Source organism: Dipodomys merriami, unplaced genomic scaffold (genome assembly GCF_024711535.1).
Source record: "Dipodomys merriami isolate MVZ:Mamm:240054 unplaced genomic scaffold, mDipMer1.0.p SCAF_9, whole genome shotgun sequence".
Taxonomy (NCBI): domain Eukaryota; kingdom Metazoa; phylum Chordata; class Mammalia; order Rodentia; family Heteromyidae; genus Dipodomys; species Dipodomys merriami.
This window is the reverse complement of record NW_027206512.1, coordinates 33943681-33969422: the sequence shown is the minus strand read 5'-3', so window position 1 is coordinate 33969422 and position 25742 is coordinate 33943681. Positions and strand designations below refer to the sequence as shown.

Sequence of the window (25742 nt, the reverse complement as noted above, 5' to 3'; positions counted from 1 at the left end):
AGATCCATATGATATATGGCATATTTGTAACTCCTGGCTAAATCATTCCAGCAAAAGCTATTGGACCTGTTTACTCTCAAATCAAAGCTTATTCCCAAATAGTTCCTCCATTCATTTCAAATATCATTAGCTTTCCAGTTTGGCTCCTTGGCTGGGTTCTTGTGAGTGCAAGCAGGAAGTTCTGAATTAAAACATGCAGTTTGGGGGGCTAGGAAGGTGGCTCAGTGGTAGAGCACTTGCCTTGCATGCTAGAGGCCCTGGGTTTGATTCCTCAGCACCACATAAGCAAAAAGAAAAAAGCCAGAAGTGGTGCTGTGGCTCAAGTGGTAGAGCGCTAGCCTTGAGCTGAAGAGCTGAGGGACAGCACCCAGGCCAAGAGTTCAGACCCCACGACTGGACCCAAAAAATAAAAAAATAATATAAAATAAAACATGCAGTTTGGGCTGGGAAGGTGGCTTAGTGGTAGAGCACTTGCCTTGCATGCATGAGGCCCTGGGTTTGATTCCTCAGCACCACATAAGCAGAAAGAAAAAAGCCAGAAGTGGCACTGTGGCTCAAGTGGTAGAGTGGTAGCCTTGAGCTGAAGAGCTGAAGGATAGCACCTAGGCCCAGAGTTCAGGCCCCACGACCATCAAAAAAAAAACAAAACAACAACAACAAAACCATGCAGTTTGCCAGGATTCTGTTTGAATAGAGTTCAAATAGATCTCCAGAAACCTCACAGATCACACAAAGACAGCATGGTTTTCTTCTTTGTCCACAAAGAAATCTGCTGCTGAAATCCCTGGGATCAAATGGTGAGCTAGGAAAAAAATGAAAATGTCAGATTTTCATCTTTTCATTTGATTAAAACATTGACCCATTCTTATCCAAAATAATGAAAATAAAAATCATGGATAATGGTTAAGATGCTTTTGGCTTCAAGAGTCAACTGAATAGGACTTAGTGAGTTTCTCTGTCCCCTTTAACAATGGCCCAGAAATGCAGGTATGACTGGTTCACTGGGTCTCTCCTTCCTTTCCAGGATTCACTTGTATCTCCTCATGGTCACAAGATGATTGCTCCCCTTGTAAGCATCACTGTTCTGATGACCTCATCCCAACAGAGAAGGAAAAACCCAGTGTTCTCTTTAGTCATCTCTTTCTCAGGAGGAAAAAGCCATTTCCCAAAGACTCTCTAGCAGTCTTCTCCTTCCTTCCCATTGTTTGGAGTGCTCACTTCATGTCTATGTTTGGTAAAGATGGTCAGTACTTAGATTTGGTAAAGATGGTCAGTACTTAAAAGAGACTGGAATTGGCAATTGCTTCTTAAACATTTGCTAAATGTAAAAAGGCATGCACATATTTCCAGATTCTTGTATCTTAAGTTTCACAAACTCTGGGGGTTTCAGAACAGAGGTTCTAGCACATTTAGACATAATCCAACTTCACTTCAAAGTGGAATAAATGCATCTCTAATCACAGCTTAATCATAGTGACAAATCCAAAGTGAGATTTTAAAACAAATGGAAAGAAAGCATTTCCACTCTGAACTCCTGCACAGTTTGAGTCACCTATAGAAAAGAAAAGATGTATCAATTAGAAGAAATTAAGAAACAAGGAAGTGGCGCTGTAGCGCAAGTGGTAGAGCGCTTGCCTTGAGATGAAGAACTGAGGGACAGCGTCCAGGCCCAGAGTTCAAGCCCCACAACTGACAAAACAAAACAAAACAAAACAAAAGAACAACAACAACAAAGAATCTGATTTCTCTGAGTCAGCACATAATGAAACCCTTCTGAGCCTGGCGCTGGTGGCTTACACCTGTAATCCTAGCTACTGAGGAGGCTGAGATCTGAGGGTCAAGGTTCAAAGTCAGCCTGGGCAGGAAAGTCCATGAGACTCTAATCTCCAATTAACCACCAGAAAACTGGAAGTGATGCTGTGGCTCAAGTGGTAGAGCACTAGCCTTGAGCTGAAGAGCTGAGGGACAGCGCCCAGGCCTGGAGTTCAAGCCCTACAACTGACAGAAAAAAAAAAAAGAAAAGAAAAAAGAAATCCTCCTGCTTTGACTTATACATAATTATATATATTTTGCCATTCCTAGGACTTGAACTCAGGGTCTAGACACTGTCTCTGAACTTCTAAGGCTAGCTCTCTACCACTTGAGCCACAGTGCCACTTTCAGCTTTTTCTGTTTATGTGGAGTTGAGTAATTGAACCTAGAGCTTCATGTATGCTAGGCAAACACTCTACCTTAGCCACATTCCCAGCCCCATAATAAACTTTTTAAGGTCCAGGATTTTATTGCCCTTAATTTTTTAAAAGAAATTTTATTCCAGGGGCTGGGAAGGTGGCTCAGTGGTAGAGTGCTTGCCTTGCATGCATGAGGCCCTGGGTTCGATTCCTCAGTACCACATAAGCAGAAAAAGCCAGAAATGGCACTGTGGCTCAAGTGGTAGAGCGCTAGCCTTGAGTTGAAGAGCTGAGGAAGAGCGCCCAGGCCCAGAGTTCAGGCCCTATGACTGGCCAAAAAAAAAAATTATTCCAGTACTGGGGCTTGAATTCAAGGACTCAATGCTGCCTCCTAGCTTTTTACTCAAGGTTGATGCTCTACCACTTCAGCCATATTGCTACTTACAGCTTTTGCTGTTTAGAGATGAGAGTCTCTTGGATTTATCTTCCCGACGACTGGCTTCAGACTTTGATCCTCAGATCTCAGCCTCCTAAGTAGCTAAGCTTACAGGCATTCTCTCCTAGTGCCTGGCTTTTCTTATCCATTTTATTTCTCTGTTTCCTTGTTCCTGTCTTATTAAAAAACCAACCACTCTGTCATACCCACCATTTGTATTGTCTGCTTCTAGAAGAGCAAATAAAAGCTAATGAGATCTTAAATTAAATATATTGTAATATTGATTTCTGACATAGATCATTGTATTTGCAGTAACAATTAGAAGTTGGGGGGTGCTGATGAGTGAAACCCCCAATAATAGTTTGAAACTTAATACAAACGATAACTTATTCCATGAGTTAAATGCCAGGGCTGGGATTGTGGTTTAGTGGTAGAGTGCTTGCCTAGCATACACGAAGCCCTGGGTTCAGATTCCTCAAAACCACATAAAGAGAAAAAGCCAGAAATGGTGCTGTGACTCAAGTGGTAGAGTGCTAGCCTTGAGCAAAAGAAGCTCAGAGACAGTGCTCAGGTCGTGGTCAAGCCCTAGGATTGGGGGGGGGGGGGGGGAGAGTTAAACACCATTCCAAAGGCAAGAAAGTTCCAAAGCAATAGCCCCAACCTAAGTGGTCCTATGCTGGTTTTAGCTTAATCTAAACAAAGATAATAATCAGGGACTTGCCTGATTATTATTATTATGTGGTGAAGAGCCACAGCAGTCAGTGCTGACACATATCTGACACAGAAGGGTTTTGTTGGAGAACCTGAGCAGCTGGCCGGAGAGAAACAAGAACCTCCGGCCAACACCGTCATTCCTTTCATCTTGTCTCATGAGGAATCCACTGTGCTGTCCTGTCCTCACAGGAAATACTATTCCATAAAAGCACATGAGCATCTGGTCTGAGAATAAGAAGGAGCCTTTTCCTTCATTTCCTGCTTCTCCCACAGGCAACCTTCCCCCAGCTTGGGCATGCAGGCAGGAAGCAAAGCAACCACAAAGCATGAGCAGCATCTAGACCACTTAATAGACTGAGTCTTCTTTTTTTCAGAAGGTGAGATTTGTGAATGTTAAAAAGTGGGATACGGTAGACGCACAGTTCACAAATGTAGACAGAATGAAGTTTCCTTTCAGTAAGACAAACCCAGACAGTGCTGGGAGATGGCAGGCTCCAGCTGGGCCCTGAGGTAAAGGGATGGAGGGGGCCCTGGCCCTGCTCTCACCTTCTAGGCTCCCTCAGCATCCAGGCCCATGTTTCCTGCAGTAAACAGAACAATAGCTTTTCATTTCTGTATGTGCCCTCAGAACCAAGCTCAGATTCTGGACCAAGAAGAAGTTCAGTGGGGCTTGAAAAAGGGTCTTGACCTTCTTTCTGAAGGGTACAGGCCAGAGAGTGTAAGTTCACCCTGTACTAAGACATCCCAGCACAATTTTGCAGCTACCCTGCCCATATTGGTAGAGCAGGGCTTATCTCAGAGCCTCTTAACAGGAGGAGAAGAGGGAGCAAGGCTGCCACTCTACCTGCTCTGTTTCCCATTCCCAGCAGGCTATCTGGGTCTCCAGATAGCTTGTCTGGGTCCCTCTGTTCTCTCTTTAGATGGAAAATGCAGGAAGGTTAAGAAGAAAAGCAAATGGTAGCTGAGCATTGGGACACATACATGCAATCGCAACACTCACTAGTCTGAGGCAGGAAGGCCACAAATTTAAGGACAGCCTGGACTACGTACTGAGATCCTATCTTAATAAAATAAAAAGAAAAGGGGGGGAGGAAATAAAAGAAAACAAGAAAGGAAAAAGAAAAGCATTAGTGACCTTTGAAAAGCTTAGGACTGAAGGTATATGGGAAACATCTGCATGGTGATTGGTGGGAGAGGAAGAGGAAGCTGGATCGATGTAGCAAAGCACATGATCACCTGTGTCCATCAGAGTACAGCCTCCCAATGATGAGCCACCAGCCTGGACCTGACTCCATCCCACTGAGTAGCTAGCTATTTATTAGGGTAAGTATGAAGCCTTGGGTCCCCGCCCAATACAGAGGACAGTGAATACAACTCTCCTGGGACAGTTCATCACCAAAAATGTGATGGGTTCACACAACTTCCTTTCCACAGAAGTAGGGCCAGTACTGGGCAAAAGATAAAGTTTTGAGCAGACACTAGTAGCTCGTGCTTGGAATCCTAGCTACTCAGGAGGCTGAGATGTGAGAATCTCAGTTCAAAGCCAGCCTGGGCAGGAAAGTTTGGGAGACCCTTATCTGTAATTAACTACTAGAAAACAGGAAATGGTGCTGTGGCTCAAAGTGGTAGAGTGCTAGCCTTGAGCAAAACAGCTCAGGAATTGCTAGTGGGCCCTAGTTCAAGCCCCATGAGCAAATTAAAAAAAAAAAAAAGATAAAAGTTTTGGTTGGATTTCTGAAACTCTTGGCATGCCATTTCACATCTTAGTTACCTATGGTAGAGTATATCCTTTTCCTTCCACCTATTTCCATCAAAACTTAACCTGCCTCTATTTCTTCAGGGTTTGCAGTCTGCTCAGTAATCTCAAGGCCATCTAAGGTCATCAGCAAATAGCACACTCACATTTTAAGATGGATCTTTGATGCCTTTACTCAAAGAGGGAATTCTGGATAAGCTTCATGGAATTTGAGGGTAGGACACACAAAGTATTACTCAAAGTATGCTCCTTCCTCATAGTAATGTGATTGTTTATAGCCAACCTTCTCTTTAATGATTTGTACTGAAATCTTTCATTTGATGGAATTTTAAAATTCCATCTATCCTGGTAAGGTTGTGTTCAGAAGTATCACAGTCTTCCAAGGTGTAATCATTGACAACAATGAGAAGGGAGGTTTTTTGTTTTGTTTTGTTTTGTTTTTTCCTGTCTCAGGGCTTGAACTCAGGGCCTGTCTCTGAGTTTCTGTTGCTCTAGGCTAGCACTCTAACACTTGAGCCAAAGCGCCACTTCCAGTTTTTTCTGTTTATGTGGTACTGAGGAATCGAAGCCAGGGCTTCATGCAGGGTAGGCAAGTACTCTACCACTGAGCTACATTCCCAGAGCCACATTCCCAGTCCTGGGAAGTCTTATGATGAGCAGCAGCAGGGATATGGCTGTCATGACCCAAAAGGTGGATCTCTAGCTGTCCTCAAAGCCGACCCAGATTTTGGGGAGACCCACCAGAGATTACCAGGGACGCCCCCCTTCAGATACCACTCTCCCAAGATATAACCCTTGCTATTTGACAGCATAAAGCGTATCAGGAGAAACCAGGCACTGGTGGCTCACACCTGTAATCCTAGGCTGAGATCTGAGGATCTCGGTTCAAAGCCAGCCCAACAGGAAACTCTGTGAGACTCTTATCTCCAATAAACGACTAGAAAACCGGAAGTGGCATTGTGGCTCAAGCGGTAGAGTGCTCACCTTGAGTTGAAGAGCAGGGACAGCGCCCAAGCCCAGAGTTCAAGCCCCACAACCGAAAAAAAATAGAATTTGGGTCATGTCCAAAGTGGAAAGAGTTGCCCACAGGTGGGGAGTAAGGAGACTGGGAGCCAGATTCTGGGAGCAGGGAGGGGCATGTCTGACTTGGCAACTCAGTCACTACCAAGAAAAGAAAATCCTAGAGATAAAGTGGCCAAGTGTAGGCAGTTAGGATCCAGGTCAGATTGACAAAGATGCCCACATCCCAGAGAGCTGCAGGAAGCAGGACTACTGAAGCTGAAGAGAACACAGCAAGAGAGTCAGTATATCTTCATAAGAGCCAGAGTGGATCAAGGCCCAAGGACCTTCTTCCTTCCCCCCTCCCTCCCCCCTCCCCGGCTCCCCACCTCTACCACTCAGCATTTTGGCACTTGGGAGGCTGAAAGTGTCCCAGGGCTGCAGTAAGCTGGGGTCTGAATTGCAGAGAGCCAGTTTGAAGCTTCCTGGATTGGCCAAACTTCTGCTCCAGGAGCCACTTAAAAGTCTCGGTTTGCTGCTTAAGCAAAGCTGTGTGCTGTGGCCAAGAAAAGATATTACTCATCAAGAAGACACTCCTTAAGGCTGGGAAGGTAGCTCAGTGGTAAAGTATTTGCCTCATATGCATGAGTCCCTGGTTCTGTTCCTCAGCACCACATAAACAGGCGGGGGGGGGGGGGGGGGGCGGGGGGAGGAGAGCCAGAAATGGCACTGTGGCTCAAGTGGTAGAGCGCTAGCCTTGAACTGAAGAGCTGAAGGACAGCGCCCAGGCCCAGAGTACTTGAAGCCATTCAAGACACTCCATAAGACAGTAACATCACCTGTAGTTGTCATGATTCTCAAGTATTTAAACTTTTTTCAAGCATGTGTGTTGGTGTGTTGACTCATATGCTGAAAATTGCTAAGATACGGTGTTTACTTCCTAACCAAACCCAAGGAGGTTTGGAGCTTTCCCTATAAAGGGTAAATAGGGTTCCTCTGAATAGATGGATTTAATGTTCATGCTAGTTACCGAGTGAGAAGGCTTACTTTGGCAAGGAGTTCCAGGTCTTTTATCATTCGCATTTGCTCCTGAATCTTCACGCCCTTGCAAATTATCAGTGCACCTTCATAAAATAAAGAACTGTCAGCATGTTTTAGCCTGACCTGTGTTAGGTGACTCAAGGTTTCCCCAAGAATATACCATGTAACTGGTCTCCTCTCCACCACCTAACCTTATTTAAAAAAAAAAAAAAAAAAAAAAAAAGGATAGACTTTTTTTTTCTTTTTGAGCAGTTTTAGGTTTACAGAAAAGTTGGGGGGAAATTGACTTCTTATATAACTCATTATGTCCTCTTCCCCCTGTTTTATCTCTTGACATCTTGCATGAGTGGAGTATGGTAGCTAAACCGCTGATGAGCCCAAATTAATAAGATTCATATAAGGTCTCCAGTTGACATTAGGGTTCACTTTTTTTTAAGGTAGCAATTTACAATTTAACTTTTTATAAAAATAGGAAAAGGATCAACATTGCCATCATCCAATTACTCAAATAACAGCCTGTGCAGGAAGTAACTCACCAGATGCTTTACATTCTTTGCAAGTTTTTCAGACAAGTTTTTGCTTTTTGTTTTAATTTCACTGACTTTGACTTGGTATGCAGGAGACAGGTTGGTTGAAACTAAAAGCTTTCACAGATTAGTGCTCAAGGAAGACCGGTGATTTGTGACACCAACAAATAAATGGGGAGATGATGCTGGGTAGAATGACTCCATGTAGAATGGGAACTTCCATCTGGGATGCCCACTGAGCAGAGCTCAAGCATCTTTTCCATTTTCCCTGGCCTCCTTCACTGGCCATATGTTCAGTGGAAAGGCCAGCCTCCCAAGCAGGCACACACTACATCCTGAGTCTCCGCAGACCACAGAATTGTGCGTCCTTCCTAGCAGAATTCTCCCGCTATTCAGCCCTGTGTCTTTTCTTCTTCAAGATCCAGGCAGGCTCTTCATCTACAATTTTACCTTCGCTGTGGCCAACAGTAAGGACACAGGTGTTGAGGCAGGAACTTGTGAAATCTCACAGCTTACTGCGAGGGCTGCATGAATCTCTCCAAGAGATTCTCATCTAGCTTGATTTGAGCAAACTAACATCTTCTTAAGTTTGCTCTGTGAGAGAGCTGGGAGGTATTCTAAATGCACCTGGCCTCCCCTCCACAGCTTCCCAAGGGCACTTACACGATGGGCCTGTCCTTGTCCTGGGAGGCCCGTGGCTGTGGAGCCCACCCCAGGTTGAGCTGCTGTTCAGGGGCCTGGCTTGTAGACACAGCTGAGGACCCGGAGTCCCACCTGGCTCCGGTCAACCTGGCAGAAAACCAAGACCTGCCTCAGCTTCTGCAGCCAGTGTGCCCTTCTCTGTCACCTTAAAACCACCCAAGGGGAGCAAAGGCGACAGGGCCAGCGCCTTCCCTCTCTGAGAAAAGCAGGTCCTACACTTCTACTCCAGGTCTTCGGACCGGGCTCCCCTAGGTCCTTGGGTCCCGGGACCCAAGGTGCCTTGTCGAAGGCATCCTTCGAACCACAGCTGTGGCCATAGGGAAGATCTGGAACATTCTCTGCAGAGGCAAACTTCACTGATCCCATGGTGCTGATCTCTAGTTCCAAGCATGCGTGGTAACGACACACGTGTGCCCAGAAAACCTGGGGTACTGTGTCAGTCTGTTATCCATCTGGAGTCTATCATCCATAAACGCCACCCTCCCCCCTCCCTGAAATGGTCCCCGCTTGCATCAGCTATGGACTGGTTGGGGGACACCACCCCCCCCCGGGGGTCAGCAAGGCCACGGTAGACATCAGTCAGACCACGTGACCGATGGGCTTCTGGAAATGGTCACCTCCAACCCGAATGCTCTCTGACACCAATGCAGTATGTTTTGCTTCAAGGATAAAGGGAGAGGCGAGAAGCAGGGCTGTTTGTGCAAGTCGTCCACAGATTGGCTCTCACTCACCTCGAGGGTCTTGGTGCTGCATGGGTATCCTGTGGCTCTGGGCAGATGAACATTGGGTAAGTCTACCATTGCGGCATCAAGCAAAGTAATTTCACTGCCCTACAAATCATCTGAACTTCCCCTACTCATCCCTACTTCCCTACTTCACCCTTGAAACCCGAAAATCTGCTTTTAAGAATCACATGAAGTGGGGCTGGGAAGGTGGTTTAGAGATAGAGTGCTTGCCTAGCACGCATGAAGCCTGGGGCTCCATTCCTCAGTACCATATAATTAGAAAAAGACCGAACTGATGCTGTGGTACAGGTAGTCAAGTGCAAGCCTTGAGCAAAAGAAGCTCAGGGACAGTGCCCAGGCCCTGAGTTCAAGCCCCAGGACTGGCCAAAAAAAAAAAAATCACATGAACAACTTTAGAGGACTTTCAATCAATGTGAATATCATTTAAATTAAGCTTCTGATTACTCAGTTGATTGGTTGATCGATTGAACATCCACAGGGTTTGTACTGTGGGCCTTGGGCTTCCTAGGCAGGTGTGCGATCACTTGAACCACACCTTCAGCCCTGCTCTCTCTCTGATCAGTAGGCTTATGTACTTCCATAATTATGGAAACAGTGCACATCCTTTTGTACGGTAATTGTTTTTATTCTGTATTGTTTCATGTTCAGTTTCCGTGTCCAAGCAGAGTCCACACATTGCTGATCGTGCTCCAGAGTGTTGTAAGGATAAAAGACTTTGAACTGCCCTGGTCTTTCAGGATGAATTGCCCTGTGCTTACCACATGTTTGTTCAAGTTCTTACTTTTCAACATTTGTTCAAGTTGTAGATCTCTAGTGTTATCACATTTAGGGGTGAGGGTAGGAAACCAAGGCAGAAGAGTCAGTCATTTCTGAATACATAACTGGTGTCTGACTGAGATGTCTCTGTATTTCTTTTGGCCTTGAAAACAATTTGATTCTTGTGAACTAAAAGATGTCGACCTTTTAGGCACTCTTTTGTACTGTGTCATTGTTTCAAGGAACAAGAATCTGAGGCTCTCTCATTACCCAAGGCTTGTCTGCCCACAGGAATACACAGGAGTATAAGGGTTGTGTTCCTGGAGTATAAACATCTCTAGCTGTCTTCAATGTTGATTATCATGTTTAGAATGCTTGTACTTTCTTGCTCATGGGACGGAAAACACTCTACCATTTGAGCCACTCTAGTCCAGCATTTTATTGGTTAATTAAGAGTCTCACAGACTTTTCTGCCCTGGTTGGCTCTGAATTGAAATTCTCAGAACTCAACCTCATGAGAATCTCTGTTACGGCATGATCCACTGACAGGCAACTTGACTTTTTTTTTTGGTGGTTCATGGGGCTTGAACTCTGGGCCTGGTCACTATCCCTCAGCTCTTCAGCTCAAGGCAAGCACTCTACCACTTGAGCCATAGCACCACTTCCGGTTTTCTGAGTGGTTTATTAGAGATAAGAGTCACTTGGACTTTCCAAGCTGGCTTTGAACCATGATTCTCATATCTCAGCCGCCTGAGTAGCTAGAATTACAGGTGTGAGCCACTGACACCCAGTTATGTATGTTTTTTTGTTTGTTTGTTTGTTTGTCATGGGGCCTGAACTCTGGGCCTGGGTGCTGTCCCTCAGCTCTGCAGTTGAAGACTAGCACTCTATCACTTGAGCCACAGCACCATGTCCGGCTTTTTCTGCTTATGTGGTGCTGAGGAATCGAACCCAGGACTCATGCATGCAAGGCAAGCACTCTACCACTGAGCCACCTTCCTAGCCCCACTTTTTTTTTGCCAGTCTAGGGGCTTGCACTCAGGTCCCTGAGCACTGTCTCTGAGTTTCTTTTGCTTAAGGCTAGCACTCTGCCACTTGAGCCAGAGTGCCACTTCCGACTTTTTCTGTTTATGTGGTGCTGAGGAATCAAACCTAGGGCTTTATACATGCTAAGCAAGCACTCTGCCACTAAGCCACATGCATGCATACAAGGTATGCACTCTACCACTGAGCCATCTTACCATCTTGACATTTTTTTTTAACTGTTCTCATCAAAGCGTTGTCTCCTAAATTAATAGCATAGTGTTCATTTACCATGTTCACAGCATTTTATTGCATTTGACTTTTACTCAGAACTTTTTGGATTTACAGTTGCAATTTTCAGCCTTTGTTTTAGCAATTTCATCACTTAAGTGATATTTTATTTGGGTTTGTAAGATCTCTCAAATTGACTTAGAGTCAATGTTAGACTAACACTTCTTACATTCACTTTTCTCCATCCCTGGTCTGATATCTGCCCTGTCTTGCAATTTTGCCCTGGATTTGCAACCTTCAGGAAGTTCTAGCAGGTTACACCTTGACAGGAGGGACCAGGCTAGCACAGGCACATCCTGCTGGTGGGTGGGGATGTCTTCTCGTCTGGGGACACCGCCCAGATGGAAAAGGAAAATCAACACACACTGTGGAAGAATGTGTGTCTTCAGGCTTTGTCTCCTTGCTTGTTGGGTGTCTCTGGTCTAGGGTGTCCACCTCCCGGGTCAGGCCTTTAGGACACAAAGCCCTATAGAAGAGGCCAGGAGCTAGCGTGGGAGGGTGGGTAGCTCCTGTGATGGCCAAATTACACCTCTACCTCTGTTCACACAGGTTCCTAATTAGTGGCCGATCTACTGGGCATTTCAGTGCTGATCTGCTCTAAGTTGAGTCACACAGGTTGATGGGAGGCTTACACCACCAGAAGAAGGGTGTACTTGCAGTTTTAGCAGACCAAGGCAAAGGCACGCTCAGGAGTCTATGCTCTCATCCAGCCGCTCATAGAGCCATTCTGCTTCCCGCTCCAATCCAGAGCTAACCAGGTATTCATCTTCTCACTCAGTCTCAAAGAGTTGAGAGCTTGGAAGATTGAATAGAAAGGAAAGAGGAAAAGATGAGAAAAGAAAGAGACAGACATAGTATAATCCCCTGACAGTGGGCTGCCTTGTCTTTTACCATATGAAAAAGGAGCCAAAACAAAGGAATGGAACACAAGCCCCAAAGAAGTTTATTCTAAAAGCTAAAAAGAGCAAAACTTCTCCGAGGAGAAGAGGCTCCAGGGCCTGGTGACTATTGGTGTGAAGACACTGGTCCCCTTCTTCCCTGTGGCCCTCCCCCGCTCATTCCCTGTGCAGAACCCTGCCTCCCCTGACAGTTGACAGTTACTGGATGGACCACGGCCTCCATCTTTCCCAAAGCTACTCAGGCACTCCTAAATCTCGCCTGGTGGGGAAGCAGTGAGGTTTTAAAGAAATAAGGAGATGATGAAGCAGCTCCCTCCAGAGGGATTCCCATAACTGCAGAGCACCAGGTTAGACTCTGAGAAAGTGGATTGCTATAAAAGAGTAATTATGACACTTCCTTAATAGCTTCTTTTCTCAGTAGATGAAAACTTCTGTAATGTGTTGCATTTACTCATAAGAATGGGGACATAGTCCATTCTCCAACATAAAGGGTATTATGTAAGGTTAAATACCAAATCAGCAATGATCTAGAACGCAACATTGTGGAAAAGCAAGGAGGTGGGCTAGGAAGGTGGCTCAGTGGTAGGGTGCTTGCCTTGCATGCATGAGGCACTGGGTTCAATTCCTCAGCACCACATGAGCAGAAAAAGCCAGAAGTGGCACTGTGGCTCAAGTGGTAGAGTGCTAGCCTTGAGCTGAAGAGCTGAGGGACAGTGCCCAGGCCCAGAGTTCAGGCCCCATGACCGACAAAAAAAAAGCAAGGAGGTGAAAAAACTAAGCCTGAGTTAACACTGAAATCAATCTGATCACAAAAATGAATCATTTATAGAAACTGGGTGTTGACTATATTTTGTCAGTCACTAGCTTATACATATCTATATGGCAGACACTCACAGACTGGCTTCTGATCCCCCTTGTGCATGTAGAAACCAAGGCTGGAGAGGTCCTGGGGCTTGGTGTTCACAGTCACTGGTGTTAGTACAGATGGAGTTCACAAACCAAAAGGACAGCAAACTCAGGGAAATGGGCACTTACTGTGGCATCTGTTCAAACGCCTTAAAACCAAACATGTCTTCCTGTCTGATGTACAGTCCATCCAGGCACAAATGAAAGCAGAGAACCCCCAGCTCTGTGAGGGTATTTATGGTTTAGAGTCTGTGGTTCTTGGTCATCTCTCCAGGGCTGGGAGTTTTGAAGGGAAACTGAGCTCTTTGCCCATAATGCATAAATGCACCTTCAGGTAAATGTGGACATCACTATTTTGCAATAAGTCCACAATTTTCTTTCCTCAGCAGAAAAAAAATAACTATTTGCAAAAGGAACTTGAAGTATTTGCCTTACTAATTACCCCTGAGTTGCATACAAGATGTGGTGTGTGAATAAAAAACAGAGTCTTTTGACTGGATTCCTACTCTTAGGAAATTCTTTCATGCATATCCATTGAGTCTGTTCTTCAGAACAAATGAAAGCAAAAATGGACTAGGGAAGCATCATTAGGATTTGTAATCTGCTCTACCATACTTGCTGCATGCCCTGAGGGGAGGTGTGAGCACTGAACTAAGGCGCACCATGTGGCTCTTGAGTAGGCATTATTAGAAAGGGAGTAACTGTGCACCGACAACTAGTCAACAGTGAAGGGGACTGTGTTGAGTGTTGCCGATAGGCATACTGTGGTCATCTGATGGACACTGGTGGTTCACACCTGTAATCCTAGTGAGAGCTACGATAGTGGTTTAAAGCAGTCCAGGCAGAAAAGTCCTTGAGATTCTTATCTCAGATGATCAGCAGAAGGCTGTAAGTGGAAATGTGGCTCCAGTGGTAGAGTACCAGCCTTGAGTGGAAAAGCTAAGGGACCGTGTCCAAGCTCAGGAAATTTGGGAGAGCAATGTTAATTTAAAATTATTTTTTATTTAATACAAACACAGGAGAATTTCCTCCTAAGTGTGGGATGGATTATGGAACAATGAATGATCCACGAATTGGATTCACTGAGCTCCTAAGAGAGCCAAAGCCCTGGACCGTGAGCAGTGAGCACAGAAGAAACCAGAACATTCCCTGTTCCCCCTCCACCCCAGATGTCATCACTAAAATGTGCCCAACTAACTTTCAGATTTTCTGAGGTAATTCTTTTTATTAAAAAAAGGTACTGTCATAAAGGTGATATACAGAGGGGCTGCATAAGTCAGGTAATGGACAGTGTCAGCCTTCCCTTGCTCTCTCCCCATTCTTTCTCCCATCTCTACCCTCAAGTTGTATAGCTCATTTTCAACATAGTGTGTCTGGACTAGAGATGGTGGGAGGTCACTAATCTCACAATTGGACTACAGTAAGCCTGGGTGGGTGGTAGGTGGCCAAATCATGGAAGTCCTTCAAGGTCTGGTTTGGAGTTGTATCACATATTCTAGACCATTACAGATGTACTGAGAGCTCTGTAGGGAGCCACGGACCTAGCTCTTTGATGGAGATTCCTGAGACCCTGTGTATAAATCAGACTGAAGTAGGAAAACAGAAATAGGGAGACTGGGTAAAAGACTGGGGCCTAGGTTGGGAAGGTGGCTGAGTGGTAGAGTGTTTGTCTAGCATGCATGAAGCCCTGAGTTCAGGTTCCTCAGTACCACATAAAGAGAAAAAGGCAGAAGTGGTGCTGTGATATCAAGAGTACAGGGGTCATTTCTATCTACCAGGCTCTACATGAGAGGACCAAAAGGGAGCTACTTCCTAAAAGATACAAGAATATGTTTGTTGCTATTGACATTTTATTTGAAAAGTCCCTTCCCTGAGTGTCATGGTAGCATCCTGGGAGGATTCAGCCAGCTCAAGGTAAGCCTCTTACCACGAACCCTTTGTACTCATCAGCCAGTTTTGGTAAAGGTGTTCATTATTGTCAGATATCATTGGTATGAGCTTTCCAGGAAGATCTGTGTTGTGAAGGATCTCTAACAAAGGATAGACATGTACCCCATAGAACTAAAATAAGTATTCTTCATGCTTTTCATAGTATGTTTATGGAACTCAAAGTGGTTTTTACCACACACTTAATTAGCTCAATTTCAAAGTGAATACTCATTTTTTTTTCAGTAGGTTTGTAAAATCCCTGATTCAAGCTTAGAAAGATTTTTCACAGGTTCCAGATCATATCTCTGGGATATTAATTTATTTGTCCTGAGAAGGGTAATTGAAGTTATAATAATGCAAGGAATTTAGGCAGATGATTATTCAGGGTTTAATAGGTCTTCCTATTCCTCCTCTTCCTTCACCAATGTGTTACCCCGTTTCATGATTTACTTTAGATCTGCCTGCCCATTTGTCCAAATGGACTGAAACACAGCCCTAGATGGGGATGCTGTAACAAATACGCCATCATCTGTGTGCCTTAAACAACAAGTGTTTATTTGTCCTAGTCTGGATATTGGCCAATCCAAGATGAAGATGCCACTCAGATCCTGTGACTGGTGAAGGACCGTTTCTTCCTCTGCCCATGGCTGTCTTCTCCTTGAATCCTCATAGGCAGAGACCAGACAAAAGCAGTAAGTTCTATGCATTTTCCTTATAGGCCCCAGTCTCATTCCTGAGAATCCCACACGCAAGCTTAGACTCCACTTCCCAGGAGTAAACCATTAGTGATTAGGCCCCAACATTCAGTCTCAAACACATATTATCCTACTTACTATAGCATTTCTACTATCATTTCAATCAATGAGATAAAGTTAACATATGGTTTATAACTAAGCTTCCAAACATTCCATTTTTCCACTTCCCGGTGTTCCTAAGTGCTAGCTGGAGATGAAGTTCCTGTGACCTTCATACTTTCCACATCCACATCCTAACATCTGTAACCTGCATGCAAGTTATGTTGGACCACTTCCCACTTTCCAGTGTCTCTGCTAGTCCCACTCAATATTCCTTCAGCTCCTTTCATTTGTTCACAAATTTACCTCATCAAGCAATTGTCCTTCTCTCTTCTGTTTCCTACTTAGGATTAATATATACATATATGTATGTATATACACATTAATAAAGTAGTTGAGCCTTGCCTAAGTTGATATTTTGTACTAGGGTTTTTTCTTACATATTTAATAATAAATCTAATCTTGCATTATAAGTATTATTTAGTAAGATATATAACTATTTAATAGAGGAGGAAAATTGAACACAAGGGCTCTATATAATTTACTTGAAGATTTAAAAATGCATATATGGATATGTCCAAATAAAACACCTTGCACTACTAATTGATGTTAATAAAAATGTGGTAAAAACAATAGTGGACTGAACCTAGGCTAGATGTTGGCCACTGGTGGTCCAGCTTGAAGGCTCATGCTTACCACCATTGCTCTTTTGAATCCAGTTAATCAGCACAGTTTGCTAATAACAGAACTTAAGAGTGTCCCCTCAATTCAGTCATTCTTTTGAATTTCTTCTATTCAGGCCTTGATTTGTGTTGATTCCATTCACCATAAATAAATTCAGAATGCACTGAGCATTTTAAAACCTGTATTCAATTGTGTTACTGTATGTAGTGGTAAGTTCCTCTTTGGAAGAATCACATGAAGTTTGGACCACATGCAAGTTTTCATTTTTTGCTGCTTCTGATCTGTCTGCTGAAGACATTTTCTACAAGTACTGCAACGTTGTTCACATTAAAAGCACATATCTGCTAACACCAAACACATGTTGGTGTCATTCTGATGGCTATTTCAGAGATTAAATAAAAATGAATAGATTGTTAGCAACAAAAGTTTCTAAAGGCATGAAGAATGAGGTTAAGAGGCTGTGGAGAGAAGTGAAGAGTGAACAAAAATAGCTTTAATACTCAATGTGCATATATGAAAATAGAAACTAGTAAAGATGGGTGAGGGTGGGACAAATGTAGAGTGATGGAAGGAGTGAAATTGATGAGGATGAATTGTACTCATAAACGGACAGATTAAATTAAAACTCCTTTGTATAAGTACTTAAAGGTAATAATGGCAACAGTAATAACATTGTTACAGGGAAAGCCAGGTCGTAGTTAAATTTGAAACCTGATGCTTAGATCTCAGCCTACTAAGTAGGTAGGATTCTAGATATGAGCTACCGGCATGAGCCAAAAAGTGTGAAAGACCAAAGTTTAAGATGAATCATTTCTATAAGAGCAAGCATCTCATTGAAAGTTGTGGGCCATGGGTGTATTTCTTCCTACTAAATGATAAAGGAAGTAGCTGGCAAAGGGAGGCAAGTCATGAGAAGGGAGGAGCAGAGAGATAATTATTCCAGACACAATGTGTACCACAAACAGCAGTAGTAAGACAACAGGTATTTATGAGTGTCTGCTGTGTGCTGGGCCTTATACTAGGTACAGGGCAGTTGGCTATGTGATCAAAGCAAAGTTCTGGCTTCCACGGAGCAGGGATATGCCATAGGACAAAAGAGGTTTGACATGTTAAAATATGAAAGATGTGATGACACACAATAAATTGGGTTAAATAAAGAGTGATGAATTGTAAGAAGGTAGGGAACATATTCCTGAGAAGGTATTGTTTGAACTAAAACTAGAAGGCAGAGAGAGAAAACTATGTAGAGTCCAGGAATGTGCACTGTGGGGAAAGGAAGGGCAACTGGACAGGGCTGAGCCACAAGCTCAGCACAAAGGGAAGATAGAATTGGAAGATTCCACCTGCAACAGAGTAAGTAGTAGGTGGTGATGCCAGAGGTCTCTGCTGCTGTGATGTTCTGACTCCTTGTGGGCCCAGAACAAAGAGCTCTGTACTGACACCATGAAGACAACCAAAAAGTCCCTCTGTGTTTTTCCTGTATATTTGTTACAGTGACAGAAAAAGTTATCAATACATACCCCATTGCTACTGAGAGTAGACACTTTGCTGTTACTATTCCTGATGATGTGATTCTGACGTCTTTGCAAATGTATGGTGGGAGGAATTTGGAAATGTTTTGGATGCTGTCTAGAAAAGGCTTGAAATGCTGTAAGTGCAGCTTAATGGAGAATTCTGTTGTGCTCCTCGGAGCACAGTGCTGCTCGGACACACAGACTGTAAAGAGTTTGTATAAAGTCTCCTAGGAGGATGAGGCCTCTATTGGGAATCGGATTAGAGGCCATATGTGTTACTCTAGTAAAAGAGCTTGTTGATACTTTGTCCATGTCCTGAAACTCGGTGTGAGAGTAAATGTAGCGTTGATAGACTAGTTGATATGACAGAAAATTTCAGACAAATTAACATATGGTTCATGCTAGGTACTTATAGCCATATTTATGCTGAGCATTATAAGACCAAAAAAAAAACAAAGAGGCACATGTATGAAACTGGAACCAAGGAATACTGGCTGTTGAGAGATTAATGTAATTAAAAAGAGGGGCTGGGAAGGTGGCTCAGTGGTAGAGCGCTTGCCTTGCATGCCTGAGGCCCTGGGTTCGATTCCCCAGCACCACATAAGCAAAAAGAAAAAAGCTGGAAGTGGCACTGTGGCTCAGGTGGTAGAGCACTAGCCTTGAGCTGAAGAGCTGAGGGACAGCGCCCAGGCCCAGAGTTCAGGCCCCACGACCAGACCCCCCCCAAAAAAAAAAAAGAAAAAGAAAAAAAGAAACAGACTATTCTACACCAGGACAATAGGCAAGCACTCTACCACTGAGCCACCTTCCCAGCCCAATGTGCCAGTACTCCTTTTTCCATTTGGCGGCACTGGGGGTTGAACTCAGGGCCTTGTGCTTGCTAGACAAGCATCCTACCAACTGAGCTACACCCCTAGTCCCCACACCAGGACAATAGGAAAGATAGGTTAAGGGAATGTTATGAATGTGTAGAATGCACCCGTAGGCAAGCTCAAGGCTGAAATGGTTGAATTCATTGACAAGAACATGCTTTCCAGAGAGAGACAGAGACACAGAGAGAGAACTCTTCCAGGTGCCCTGTTCATAGAAATTTAGGGAAGTATCTCCCTAGGTTGGCTATCCAGGAAGGCATTTGGGAACAGCTAAAGTGATGATCTTTTAGAGCCTAGCCACTGCTTGAACTGCAGCAGATCATTGGTGACACATTGCTGGCCATGTAGGCACTTATAATGGAACAGTTAGAACATGAAGGCTTCCACACAGATTTCAAACGAAGAAGCGAGGGTTGAACTGCAAGATATAATGGAAAATGCAGGAAGTTAATGTCTGTCAACAAGAGCCACAAACAATGATTGGTATGAGCTGAAGGAAAAGAACACAAAGGCTGCAGCTGGTGAGGCCTTGAAAACAGAGCTGCCTCGAACCCTTGGGACTTACCTGAGGCTTACAGGCTTACTTACTTACAGGCTCTGGATGATGGTTATGTAGCCTTTGTATTTAATGATCGCTCTGCCATGTTCTCAGTCTTGCTTGGGTTTCATTCTTCATCACAGCTCACCACTTTGATAATGGTAATTTTCATGGTGTGTATTTGTATATAAATATATATATATATAATATATAACTTATTTTTTATTTTTTAGGGCCTCACAACTAAGAGTATTCCCCGAGTCTCAGAAGAAATTTGGACTTGAACTTTTGAGCAGTACTGGAACTGTGAAAAAGTATGGACTCTTGATTAGGAACTGAATATATTCTGCATTGAGATAAACAGCAGTTTTTGTGGGTCAGGTATAGATGTCTCCTCCAGTTAGATGAGGTATGTTTGGATTCACAGTTGACAGGATGTGGGCTGTAATGTTTAATTGTGCTAAGTAGATTAGATTGAGAAGGGGCTAGGAGACTAAGAAAGCACATCCCTGGGTATGTCTATGAGGTCATTTCCAATGAGGAGTAATGAAGGGGGGGAAAACCTGTCTCAGATGAGGGTGGCACCATCCCATGGGCTGGGGCCCAGAGGAAGTCAAAGGGGGAAAAGTGCTCCCTTTTCCTCTTTCCCTCCCTCTCCCTTTTCCTCTTCCTCTCCCTCTCCCTCTCCTCCCCTTTCCCCCCCCCCATCTCTCTCCTTTCCTTCCCTTCTCTCTTCCTTTTGCAGATCCACTCATCTATTGAGGGGCATCTGGGCTGTTTCTCTATCTTGGCTATTGTGCATAATGCAGCAATGAACATGGGTGTGCAGGTGTCTTGATCATATCTTGGCTTGTGATGTTCTGGGTAGGTACTATGGCTGGGTTGTAGCATGTTTAGTTTTTTGAGGAACGCCAGACTTCTGTCTACAGTGGTTGTACTAGTTTACAATCCCACCAACAGTGCAACAAGGTTCCTTTCCCCCCATATTTCTGCCAACATTTGTGTTTTTGAATTCACAAGCTTGGCTAATTTAACTCAGCTGAGATGGTATCTCAGAATTGTTTCCTTTTGAATGGCCAAGGATGATGTGATTCTTTGCTATTCTTACCTTTACTTGTCTTTTGCTACTTTGCCCATTTAGTGATTGGCTTATTAGCTTTGGTAGTATGTTTATTAGCTTTGTTGCCTGTCTATCTAATTTGGTAACTATGTCCTTTGCTGTGCAGAAACTTTTTACTTTGATGTAGTTCCTCTTGTCAAGGCTCTCTATCTGCGACTCTTTCCAAGAAGTTTCTGCATATGCCTATGAATTCTAGTGTTTTTCCTACTCCCTCTTGCACTCATTGCAAAGTATTAAGTCTGTCACTGAGGACTTTGATCAACTTTGAATTGATATTAATGGTTTGTGATCAACAGAGATCCTCTTTTAGTTTTCTGCATATGAAAGTGGTGCTGTAGCTCAAGTGGTAGAGTGCTAGCCTTGAGCTGAAGAGCTGAGGGACAGCGCTCAGGTCCAGAGTTCAAGCCCCATGATGGACAAAAAAAGTAGTTTTCTGCATAGGGATGTACAGAAATCCCAAAACCAATTGTTGAAGAGACTGTGCTTTTTCCCACTGTGTATCTTTGGCTCCAATATAAAACTTCAAATACCTGTAAGTACATGGTTTCACTTCTGGGCTTAGTTGGATAGGAGATTACAGGTCTGGGTAACTTGCCTGTCATTTTTGGGTCTGCACTAAAGATGTGAGGAAGTCCAGTGGTTGTAAAGTGCATATGAGCCCCAGGTGATGACTGCAGGTCCCAAATGGACACATGGCGATAACCACTGCTCACTGAGGAGGAGGTGAGCAGCTGATGCTGCTCCTCAGAGAGAGGAAGTGTGTGGGGTCTGACCTTACCTCAGAGGGGGAGAGTATACTAAGCTCTATTTCTGGTCAGCAGTCCCATAGAATCTTTGCCAATGATCATCCTTTTTGGCCGAAACTGGAGTTCCAGTAGCTGCTTTGTGCAGTGTTCTGTCCACTATGTGGAAACATTGGAGGGCGGGATGCTTCTGAGAATGCCCAAATGGGTTTTCACAGATGATCCTTCTGGGTGGCTGAAACAGAGGCCCAGTAGATAGATGGTCTCCTGGGGACTCGCTCCATTCCCAGTGTTAGGGAACACTGGGTGGTTGTATAGTTGTCAGTGTTGTCAACTCAGGAGCGCGTGTTCAAGTGACCATCTTCAGTGGCAAACACAATGGGGACTTGAGGTGGGGGGGCTTCTACATCACTAAGCCAGGAGACTGGGCAGAAGATCATCCTTTCATGCTGAAATAGGAGCCCTAGAAGATGGTTTGGGAGGTGCTTCATCCACTGTATGGGGACTTGGGAGTGGAGTATTGATCAGAAATCCTGGAGGGTGTGTGCAGATGATCGTCCAGGTGACAGAAACAGGAGCCCAATAGGGATCGTCTTTGGTGTGCTTCACTCACTCTAAGAGGACCTGTGAAGGTTGAATATTGGTCAGAAAGCCTGGAGAGTCTGCACAGGTGATGATCCTGTATGGCAGAAACAAGAGCCCCAGTAGATTTTTTTCAGGATACTCTGTCCACATGGGAACTCAGGGCAGTGGGGAAAGGAGATTGTCTATTGATTAAGTAGTTCAGAAGGTCTATGCAGATGATCATCCTCTCTCACTTGCCCCGAGACACACACACACACACACACACACACACACACACAGGATAAAGGAATAGTGCTGTCTTTTTCTCCTCCCTTCCTCTCCCTCCCCTTTCCTCTCCTTCCATCTCTTTCTCTCCCTCCTTACTTCACTCTTATTCCCCCTCCCTCCCTCCTTCCCTTAGCCTCTTCCTCTCCCTTCTTTTCCCTCCTTCCCTTCACCTTCTTTCTGTCTCTTCCCTCCTCCCTCCCTTTTCCTTTCTTCTGCCATCCCCCCCATGCCATAACTGTCTGAACTAGTGAGCCAGATCAAACTTGACTCCCCTAAAGCTGTTTTCACAATGGAAAGCTCATTAGCGCAGGTTCAGGACTTTATCCTCTAGAATCTTCTGTGGCTTTGCCTTGTTACAGTCCTGTCCCACATCAGATTCACTGGGAAGTCCGATGCCTCAGTCTTCCCAGTGTTACAGTTGCCCCACTCCGTCTAGAAGCTCACACTTGGCCTCCCTAGGCCCCGTCTCTACTTTCACCTCCACCCCCTCCCTCCTACTCCATCCTCTCACATGGGCCATTCTCTCACCCTCAGGAAAATTTGTTCTTTTCAAAAATGATCACCACAAGTAGGATTTTAATTATTTTATTAATAAAATTATAAACAACAGCACATACTGCTAGAGAAGGTGAAGACTGGAACTGAAAATCGCCTTGAAGGTGATTTCCATGTTAGTCCAACTTTCTTCTGAAGCCTTCATGGAAAATACACTTGGAAATTTTGCACTTCTCCCATGTTCGTATAAGCATCACAAAGAACATACAATGCTCATGTAAAAGGGAAAGCATTTTACAGAGCTTGGTTTGAAAGATTTTTGTGGTTTGCTGTTTTTCAAAATTGTAAAAACTTTTTCACCAAGACTAATGTCATACTTTCTAGTAGATTTTAGATAAATATAATTTTAAATATAAAAAATAAATAGAAATAAAAATATACATCAAATATAAACAAATATAGATAAAAAATAAAAATGTGATTCAATAATAAACATGAATAGTATAAACATGTTTTAATAATACCATAAATATACAAATAAAAACTAAAAATAAAGAAAATATAATTTAAATATAAATAACATGAAAACTAGAACTGTAAATATTTTAAAATAAAGGGAAAATAAAAAATAATAAAAATTTAAATATAAATATATTAATACAAAAATTACAATGAAATAAAGAAAAATGCAATGAGATCTATAAGTAAATAAGCAGTAAGCAAATACTAATATAAATATAAATAATAAAAGCATATACAACTGTCAAGACAAAAATATATGTAAAGCAAAATATAAATAACTTTTTTTTTGAACTGGATGCTGTCCCTCAGCTCTTCAGCTCAAGGCTAGCGCTCTACCACTTGAGCCACAGCCCAACTTTTGGTTTTCTGATGGTTTATTGGAGATAAGAATCTCACTGCCTTTCCTGCCTGAACTGGCTTTGAACTGAGATCCTTGTATCTCAGCCTCCTGAGTAGCTAGGATTACAGGCATGAGCCACCAGTGCTTGGCAATATAAATAATTTTACATATGAATATTTTAATACAAGTAAAATATAAACAAAAACCAAGAACATAATAATTAAAATAAAAGCAAATAATTTTAATCATAAATATTAATATAAGCAAAAGCACAGATAAAAACATAATTTTAAATATAAAAACTAAAAAAGAAAAATAATATAAATAAGTACAAATAAAACTAAATTTCCATTTTAACATAAATCATTTGCTAATAAAATAGGAACACAAACGAAAGTAAAAAATACAAAATGTAGGGCTGGGAAGGTGGCTCAGTGGTAGAGCGCTTGCCTTGCATGCCTGAGGCCCTGGGTTCGATTCCTCAGCACCACATAAGCAAAAAGAAAAAAGCCAGAAGTGGTGCTGTGGCTCAAGTGGTAGAGCACTAGCCTTGAGCTGAAGAGCTGAGGGACAGCGCCCAGGCCCAAGCCCCATGACTGGCAAAAAAAAAAAAAAATACAAAATGTAACTAATATTAAACATAAATTAGTTTAAATGATCTCAGTTAAAAATAAACAAAATGGACATTTACATTTGACTTTTTTATCACGAACAATTCTGGAAACATAAAGTTGACAATACTTTCCTGTGTAGGAGCCCATTGCGCTGCGATGCTCAGGTTAGGGTTCAGGGGGTCGTCCTCAACAGCCTGTATCCATTTGACAAGCTTTTCTGACACTGGAAATAAGAGTAAACATTATCTGCCAAATTATCAGGAAATTTTTCAAATAAAATGTTGAAAAGTTTTCCATTTCCTAAGCATGTCCATGAGAGTCTAGTAAGACTGTCGACACCTGACTGGTGTTCTTGTCTGTGAAAACACAATGTTGTATAGCTAAATCATTGCTTTGAAAAACTTCAAAAGGATGCTCCATGGTGGTAATTTTCCATTATCTTCTAGAGGAACTTGTATGTGTCTCTTCCAGTTCTTGATTTATGTATAGTTCATGGAAATAGGATGGATTCACTCTTGGCATCTTCCGGATGGTTCTTTGTGGTGCTTGGAGTGTCTTCTATTGAGTATTGATTATAACCATATCAGTTTTTGGTTTCTTTTCTCCTACACTTTTTTTTTTTTTTTTTGGTCGTTGGTAGCGGGGCTTAAACTGAGCCTGGGCTCTGTTTCTCAGCAGAATTCTACCACTTGAGCCACACCACCACTTCAGGTTTTCTGAGTGGTTTATTGGGGATAAGACTGTCACAGACTTTTCCTGCCAGAGCTGGCTTTGAACCATGATCCTCAGATCTCAGCTTCCCAAGTAGCTAGGAATTCAGACATGAGCCACTGGCAGCTGGCTTCGACTTCACTTTCTACCTATGTCTTATGTATCCTGCTTCTGATAAGAATCCTGCCGTTTTTCCTTGTTATGTTGACAGAAAAAACTTTATGAGGCTCTCTATTGACAATGGTGGTTTTGTCTAAGGTCTTTTCATTTAGTCATCTCGCAGGTGAATAGTGTGCAAACTGTTCGTTAAATTTATTGTTGAGGTGCATTCTATTACCCAACAGGTGTATCATTTTGTCAGTTTTTTCTTGCTGTGACTCCTGTACATACAAGAAGTATTTCCTTACAATATACACATTCGTGTGGTTTCTGAGGAGGCTTTGGGCATCGAGATCAGGTTTAGTTAGTTGTTGTTATATTTCAATAGGTTTGGTTATTTCCATAGTTTCTTCACCTAGCCATGATGGTGATTAGAACCAATGCCCATAATTTGAAGATCGCACTTTGCATCCTTCCACTGTTTAGCTTCTTCTGGATGGTACATGAGAGGTAAAAGTTGAACCCAGACAACATGCAGGGCTTGATACACATATTTTATTTTTGAGTCATTCTTGAGTTTTTTAGGCTCTTTGGTTTTCATATTATCCCTGGTAGCCAGAAGTTTTTTGGTGTTGGTACTCTATTTATGTTTACCATGGGCAGTGGTTGGGGCTAATTCCTTAGGCCTATGAGAAAAGAGGCGAGTGGATTTATCCATTACTTTTATGGGGCTAGTAATCTGAGACATGATCTTGGTGTTCTCAGTGGCCTCGCCCATTGTTGAATGGATGCCTGCAGCCTGGATGTCTGCAGCTGTGGCCACAGTGGACTGAGGACTCTCCGTTTTTTGAGTGCTCATGCTGAGCAAGGTGGTCCAGTGTTTCCCCAAGGAGCTTGGGCAGCCTGGGTTCTAAAGGTTCCTCCCTTGGTGGTTGGGAGGGTTGGGGT

The 25742-nt window shown here is 43.3% G+C and overlaps 1 long non-coding RNA gene across 1 annotated transcript; it reads left to right on the top strand.

Moving 5' to 3' along the window:
• Nucleotides 1-12304: 12304 nt before the first annotated feature.
• On the top strand, nucleotides 12305-20331 carry LOC138820560 (uncharacterized). Its single transcript, XR_011369914.1, has 5 exons — nucleotides 12305-12408; nucleotides 13987-14181; nucleotides 14746-14881; nucleotides 15463-15588; nucleotides 19532-20331. It is a non-coding gene; the product is annotated as an uncharacterized lncRNA (long non-coding RNA).
• Nucleotides 20332-25742: the final 5411 nt, after the last annotated feature.